Raw genomic sequence first — 8,582 nt, 5'->3', positions numbered from 1 at the left:
CCCCCCATCCTTCCTCCTATCTCTCCCTCTGCTTATCTGTTCCTCTCACCCAGTGTCACTGCTCTCTCCTCTCCTGCTTTCTGTTTGCCTTACTGCTGTTGTGGGTTTCTGTATTGCGCTGTTTTTATTTTTGTTTTCCTCTCAGAAAGTTTTTCTTTTTCTTTTTTTTTTTTTTTGAGGGTTCAATATATTTATATAAGTGATGTAAGGAATAAAAGAGATCTATATATTCAGTGATTTTTCTTTCGTTCCAGAGTGACAAAGTTTAGGCCTTCCTTTTATCCTTTACTCCTTCCTTCTTAACTCCTCCTCCTCCTCCCTACATTTGTTTCCTCCTTGCTGCCCCCACCTCACTTCTTCAGCCCTCTCCTCTCTCCCACAACTGTCCCACATCCCCCCTCCCCCCAGCTCCACCCAGACGTCCCCGTTGTGTTTGCGTTTTTTTCGTTGACAGCTGTGCAGAACGTATAAGAAGAAGTAGTTAAAGTGCACAATGATTGCATATGTCTACTGTAAATTTTATTTAATCTGTTATTTTTGTTTGTTTTTAAAAATATAAAAGTCGAGAAAAATCTATCAAAAATACGTTTTGGTGTCATGTGGTTTGTTTGAGTTCTCAGAGTCTGAACCCAGCTTGGTTTTCAGTTTTCACGGGAACAGATGGGCCTCGTCAGGGATGAGGAACAGCTTTTTGTGTTTCAAACGGTCATTTTGAGTCAGCTTAATGAGTCACATAATGAACTGAAACATGTATCTAACATTCAGAAAACGGCCTCTTTCAAAAATGCTTGGTCTTTTTTGTGATTTAGTCCATTTTGGATTCCGATGGTTTACCCTTTTAGAAGAATTTTCTGCCAGGCGGGTGTGTTTGAGACTGGTTCCAAACCTTTTCTTCTTTTTCCAATGATGTGTTTGTACCAAAGATGGCGGATCTGATCAAAATCTCACAATATTCTCAACATATCAAACATACTGCTTTTTGTAAGAATAAATGTGTCAGCTCTTTGTTTTAAAGAAATGCCACATTCCTTCATTTATATATTTAGTTTTTCTCATTTTCATCTGATTTTGCCAGCTCATCCACTGATGTTACTAACCTGGCAAAAAGGAGTTTCAGCCAATTTTAGTGTAAAACAGATTGTATTCCCTGTTAAAAACAAGTAAAAATGCAAAATAGACATTACTTTATTTGACATTTATAAATAAAATGCTTGTTTTTGGCAATTTAAGTTTTATATGGAGGTCAAGGGACACATTTCTCATGTATCTCAGCTTGTGACAAGACTGAGACAAATAAGTTACATATTCTGATCAAACAAAACTTATAAATATAGCTAAAAAATTATGTGCACTGGGAAAAGTGAAAACAAAATCCGGAGATTAACTCATTACAATGGCACAGGGCAGAGCACAGAATAAATATGTTGTGTATGGAGGGACATGTAGCAAAGTCGTGGGAAATATGACAACTTTAAATAAAGTCCTATTCTTTTGAAGAAATGAGAGATGATTAAAACTTGTACAGTACTATACATGTGCCTTTTGTTAGTGATGCGTCATATTTTGTTGGTTATAAGAAATGAGTTGATTCTAAGTTTGGCTTCAGTAATCTGCAGTAGACTTTAGCCTATATTTCAACAGATTTCAATGTTCAAGGGCAGTTTCGCAACTCAGACAGACAGGTGGCTGAAAGATCAATTCATCACAATTTGGTCAATATTGGGGTCCGTAATATTTGCCATTTTTGATCAGATTTTTGGAGCCAGAAGTACTGTTTTGTGTGCTAAACGGACAAACACCTAAGTGCTGTGACTTGCAAATTGGCAACTTATAAGTATTGTTTATTAATAAATAAATGTGATGAACATGCAGCAAACTTGAATGTTATAATCCAGAGTGAAAGAGGAGCCAAGTCCAGGACTCAGCAGGCAAGTAACAAGACAAATGTTTTTATTTAGAAATGCTTTTCATGCTTTTAGTTTTAAACTCAGATCATCTTACGCAGAGAAATGATAGTTGTAGCTGTTTTAGTCAAATCTTAAAAACAAGTGCACGATCTCAAGCAGCATTGTTTGATCTGTTCCCACTCAGAAGCTACTACCACATCAAATTTGAGCTCAATATCTGTAAAACTGAGTTATATCCACTTTCTCTTTGCTGTAGTTGATTGCCGGACTTCCAGAGATTACTTTGCAAGGGTTTCATTAAAATCCATCCAGTGGTTCATGAAATATTTTGCTGACACAACAAGCTACCGCAATCACAAAGGCAAAAACATTCATGTCCACCTTCTGCCTTTCAGCAAAGAGTGAACAAGACGTAACGTTACTAAATGTGATGTAGCAACACGAACATGGCTGCAACACACTAAGAGGATCCAACGATGAGCACATGAAATCAAAAAAGTCTAAATAAGATGGGGGAGAAATGTGTGTGTTTGTGTCAGCAAACGTGGAGACAAGAGCATCAGGAGACAAAGGTAACTGAGGACATCTCGTGACGATGACAAGTAAGTGAAGAAACCCAAACAGGCTCCTGCCTTTTACCAAAACTGGAGATGTTTTAAACAGTATCTCCTGTCAGACAGCAGTGATTGTGTGTGTGTGTGTATGTGTTTGAACTGAGCCAGTTAAATAACACAAATCAATGTTTGTCTTTATTCTTTATCTTTTCTTAAGCACAATGTTTGGTTTTCTTTTAAAGCATTTTTTATGTTTCAGGTATTTTATCACATTCAAGGTTTTTATTATTGTACCTTCATTTTCACAAGCCTCTCCAGCAGACCTCACATACCACCTGGCTTCCATTAATAATCAGCACACTTCTTGGCCCTCACTAATCACCACCTCCATATATTTAGACTCCTCCATGGTTTTCTGGTTTTGTCAGCATTTTTAGGTCCCTGTTCACCGTCTCTACCTTGGCAGTTTTGCTGTTTGCTTTATTGTTGGTGTAAGGAGTTCAGGGCTTTGTTGCCTCAAGGAAAACTTGGGAGGAGAACAGGGTTCATTTCTGTAACTTAAAATACACAATTCAAGTTAAAGCTGGGGAGAAGATCTGGGGTCACATGCTGCTTTGTGGGAAACAAAGAAAAGCTCGGACTAACACAGAATCAGACGAGGACTGTAAAGATTCTCAGTACACTGAGTGATTTCCAAACTGACTCCCTGGGGAGAGGCTAAATGCACTGAAAAATTATACTTCAGAAATTAGGTCATGGATTTTAGGGAGAAAGAGTCCTGAGATGAAGGGCTTCATGTGGGTCAAAGCTCGAACAAACCTTTAATTAGTTTCCAAACAAAACTTCTGTTATTTCCTCACTGATCAACAGATAAATCACAAGTTGCTTTTATATATTTTTATTAACTTTAGATATGAGTTAAATACTAGGAAAGATGTTGATGTGAACACTGTTTATTCAATTTGATTTCCCTCTGTTACGGGGGGCTGCATAGATTATTTATTAATGTCTGATCAAAAACTGACTTATTTTAAGGAAGGAGAGAAGCAGAAAAAAAAGGAAAGGTGCAGAATTTGTCACGTCCTCTGTGGCACATTATTAGTTCAAGTAAGAATGAATTTCTTTCCTCTGATTCGTGAGACAGAAGCATTTCCAGAAGTTCAGAAGGATGGAGAGTTATTTGTGTAGATGCTCTGAGTGCAGGTTAATGAGTGAGGTGACACTGTGGGGGGGTTAGCTGTGTGAGGGGATCCCACAGGGATCAGGGATGCTGATGTTCGGATATTAGAGGAAATATTCCAGACATGACTTCAGGCCTGAGGACTCCAACCGTTTATTTTGTCTTCTTTTAAGACCCACATCTAGTAAAGAAGGCCTTTCTTTAATTGTTTGTGATCTTTTGCTGTGTGTTGATGTGGATTTATTACCTCCCTGTGCCACTGCTGAGCTCTGATTCAGATAAGTCATCAGGTCCACACCTGTCAGAAGTAAAGCAGCAACACGGGGCCGCGCAGGTAACACCGCCAGGCATCAGCAGTCGTCTGATTGGACCAGAGAGCACCCCTTCAGACACGGGTCACTTCCTCCTGGGAAACGGTGTCTGCTTCTTGCTGCGTGGAAGGACACACAGCAGCTGCGTCGTCCTCTCCGTACCCCCACCCCTCCTAACCCTGCCTCTCTGAGGATGGGCAGCTTGAAGGAGGGTTGCTAAAATGTTTGTTGATTTGTGTGTGTGTGTAAATTTCTGAGTGAGTGCACTGGTGAGAGGCCGAGGGCACTGAGGGGGCGTCAGCATGAAGCGTTGGCAATGAATCTGTTCAGAGCAAGGGATTTTTTTTATTTTTGTTCGGGCGCAACATCGAGTCAAACTTACACTGAAGCTGCAGCACAAAAAAAATAAAAATAACAGTAAAAGCATGGTCTCATTTCTAATCTTTAAATAAATACTCGTGTGCATCTCTGACTTTCAGGCTCTTTTTGTGTTTTCAGCTGTAGTCTGTGGCTCTCTGAGGCAGCAACAGCTCCCTTCGTTCCAGAGGAAAAAAATCCTGAAGACTAAATGTTAACAGCTCAGCAGGAAAGGTTTAAGCTGAGAGTTCATGAATGAGTTCAGAAACAGACCGAAAGTCTCTGAACAACAGGAGGCTGTTTATCACTTTTCACATCATCTGACTTATATGTGGGTTTTGTTGTAGAGAGAAATAAGAAAACATTTCATATTTATTTATTAAATGTATCTATTATATAACTGAACTGAAACTGATCTTTCTAGAAAAATATAAAGGATATTATACTTTTTAATGTCATTATGAGGTGTTCAAATAGACTTTTTATTAGGAAAGTTTTCAGATATATTTGAAATCTGTTCCTTTTAAACCAACCAGCATTTGATTAAGTAAGAAAGCAAATAAAAAATAAAAAAATCAAATTTTTTACATCTTAAGCTAAAACATATTTAACATGTACAGAGAAAATTTGATAACTAACTGAGATCATAATAATGTAATGACATTTTTACCCAACAGAGGTCCCTGTTGCATTGAACAGAAAGCAAAAAAAATCAACTCTCATCCAATTAAACGCACTGCTTTGAGTCAGTGTTGGTTATTAAAAAAAGCTTGTTAAGCTGCTCTGCTCAAACACCTCCCTTGTTAGAGGAAAAATATGTTTATTAATCTGTTTTCTTTTTTTGTTCAGTTTGAAATAAGATTGCAGAACAGCTGGAAGGAGTTCAGTTTCTAAACATTTGGAACAAATATGGAAATGATTTTCTGCCCAAATCAGTATCCTGTATTTTATTGACAGATAACATTAACAGTTTAATATTTAATGAAATTTCTTCATTTAGGATGCTGAGGTCTTAAGTATCATTGTGAAGTGTTTTATTTGCTATTCATATTAAAAAAAAAAGATGCACAGGGTTAAAAAAGTGCTATAACTTTGTCTGGTGTCAAACTGCAGCCATGGTCGTACAGAAAGTGACACATCCCTCTTTAAGAGTGCAGGCTCTGCATCATCTCATTGAACCGCCGCATTCAGAATCACATTTAGCATCCAGTCGAAGAGAAAATCCATCTTCCCTCTGCCAGCCGCCGAGAAATGTAGTAATGTGTGAGGAAAAATAATAACATAAAACTATATTAGAGATCCTCTTTGCCTACTGTAGCAGAGATTGTATTGATTTGGGGAAAAAATGTTTCACAAAGTCTCTTCAGTGGGACCCCGTGCTAATGCTGATTTTATTTTATTTTTTTCCAGCAGATGTCAGAGCAACATTTTAAGCCCTTCAGATGTATTTTTAGAAAGTTTTTTTTTATTTTTCTTTTTTTTTTTTAAACACCAAAGCTTTCTGTCTGTCTGTGGTTTTTGTGACAAATACATGTGCAAGTTAAGCATCAACGTTTATCAAATCTCATAACGCCTGGCAGGACCTCTGAAGCATTAGATTTGAAACCCTAACACGATTCTTTTAATAAATTAATAAATGCCGCATTACAACACACTTTTTATTTCCTTCCATTTTTCACCGAGGCGCCAAAATTCAATTATCTGATCTGATTTATGTGATTAGTAATCTCCATTTCTCATACATTCAAAAATGAATTTTCCATCATGGGAATTATAAAACTAATTTTTTTTTCAACTATAATTGTAATGAGGTGGGTGATGGTTGGAGATATAGGCTCAGCACAGGGCAAAGGTCCTCAGAGGTCAGAATTATGGACCGGGCAGAGATAGGAACCATTTCCTATCAGGCAGGATCCATTAACTCAAGGTGTTAGCATGAAGCTGCACCAAAGAAGAAGACAGCGGGAAGGGAGTTGCAGCCTGTTACAATAACACGGTGCATTGAAATGTGCCTGTGGCTGTTTTCTCTTCGGCCCATCCATCAGAAGAGGGCAGGCCACATAAATACATAAGTGCTGGTTTATACACGTGATTTTATCCTGGTGCAATAATAAATTGAAAATGGTGGTGACACCCACACACACATAAAGTGACAAGACAAGTTTACAGATTGAGTCCTGAGGCCCAGAGAGAGAGAGAGGGATGGAGCGGGGGGAGAAGGGGTGGCGGGGGAAGGAGAAGAGGCCGGAGAGAAGGCTGCAGGGTTGGAACCAATTAGGCCAGGAGAGGCTCCCTCCACCTGTACTGCAGGGCCCCTGGGGAGAGCCCCAGTGACAAGATGAGGGATCATCATCATTACCATTATTTATTTGCTAAACAGAGGCCGACTCTGGGGCCAATCCTAATAGCATTCACGAATCGCAATGAGCGCCTTGCTTTTGGGGCAGGTACGTTGATGGGAGGAGAGTGGAGGTGGTGTGTGTGTGTGTGTCTGTGGAGGGGTGTTAATATGTGGATACAAGCAAACTTACATTTAGAAACAACAGCAAACTATTTTATTCAGAAAAAAAGGTGAAGGAAATGCCGTCTAAACAATTATGCAGACCTTTGTTGTAGGGTCTCAGATGTCTCATCAGGAATTCAGGCGTCATCCCTGGAAGTTCTCAACTCGTGTCTCCAGGTCGACCTGGACTCGCAAGTCAGTCTTTTTATTTCAGGTGAGTGCTCTTAAATTCACAGGAGGAAGCACGGCTTGTTCATATCATCACAGAAATCCCTGTTTTTACATCATTATGTGCATCTCATCCGTACCAATGCAACCTGATACAATCTATCACTCCTTTAGAGGAAGTAATAATGTCTGTTGTGTCAGCAAAATATCTCATGAACAGTTGGACAGATTTTATTGAAACACCCAGAAAGTAATCACTGGATGCACATCTATAACTAATTAACATTTGGACTCCACCTGATTTAAGATGGCCACCACAGCTACTCAAACTTAACTAACAAAAAATGGCATTAGCTCAGTTATGGCTTAGCTTATGGATATATATGGCTATATATGACTAAAACTTGGTTTGGTAGTAGATGAGAATCATCCCTAACATATTACATAAAACAAGATCTTTGATAAAACTTTAGCATTAACAGTTGGAGTCCACCTTGTCTGTCTGTTAGCAAAATATCAACTAAAATAATGAATCTCTGGATAATCACTGGATGTGTATCTACAGCTAAACTTTATTCGGAGTCAACCCCATTTAAGATGGCTGCCACAGCTATTTAACCCTAGAAAACCTTAGAAAGAAACAGCAAAAAAAACATTATAATCACAGTCAATTTTACAAATATTAAGCTAGAATGTGAATAGTCACACATAATGTTATTTTCAAGATTGCTAAGACCAAAAAGGCTAAAACTGATTTTTTGTTTTAGATAAAATTATCTTTGTTTAAACCTCTGGCATGAAAGATAATGAGTGATATGCATTCCTTCAAGAAATGCTAGGTCTCTAATTTTTTCCTCAATCCATCCATTTTCTTTACCTGCTTTTTCCTTTCAGGACTGCAGGGCGCTCTCGCTGGGGCCTGTCTCCAGCAGTCACAGTGCGAGAGGCGGGGTACGCTCTGGACAGGTCGCAGGTCCATCACAGGGACACGTAGAGTCAAACAAGAAAAACAACCATTAACACTCTCACTGACACCGAGTTACTAGTTAACTTAACATATATGTTTCTGGTCTGTGGGAGGAAACCCACATGCAAACTCCACACAGAAAGGTCAGGAGGAGGAGACAGGAATGTCCATGGAGATTTAGGAACAACATGTGCTGCCTTTGTGACAAGTTTTCCAATATTGTCCTTGTGTTTTTCAGGAAGAAAGTGTAAAACCCCCTGGTGACACACCTTCAGTTTGGCCATGAAGTCACTTGTTAGATGTAGATCATGTCTATTGTGAGTATAGAAATATTTATATGAAGTCCAGTCAACTTACTTTGGATGTGCCAATTTGTTCATTTTACCTCAAAGGTTAAAAAAAAAACATTCATTCCATTATAGGGCCATACCTAACCTACCTAGTGGTTAAAAACAAATATGGTGCTTGTCATCACACCTGCTTAAATGACTGGGCCTTTTAAGTACAAAATCTCTGCACCTACAGCGCTCTCAACATGTTTAAGATGGCTCCAATAAACCTCATTCTGTGCACATCACAAAGACGTGGCTGCAAATTCAGAGGATGTAAGTTCTGGACCAACCTTTCCTCAACAG

This window comes from Kryptolebias marmoratus, linkage group LG4 (assembly GCF_001649575.2).
Source record: "Kryptolebias marmoratus isolate JLee-2015 linkage group LG4, ASM164957v2, whole genome shotgun sequence".
In the NCBI taxonomy this organism is placed as follows: Eukaryota; Metazoa; Chordata; class Actinopteri; order Cyprinodontiformes; family Rivulidae; genus Kryptolebias; species Kryptolebias marmoratus.
The sequence above is the reverse complement of the archived record's forward strand: the minus strand, read 5'-3'. Positions refer to the sequence as shown.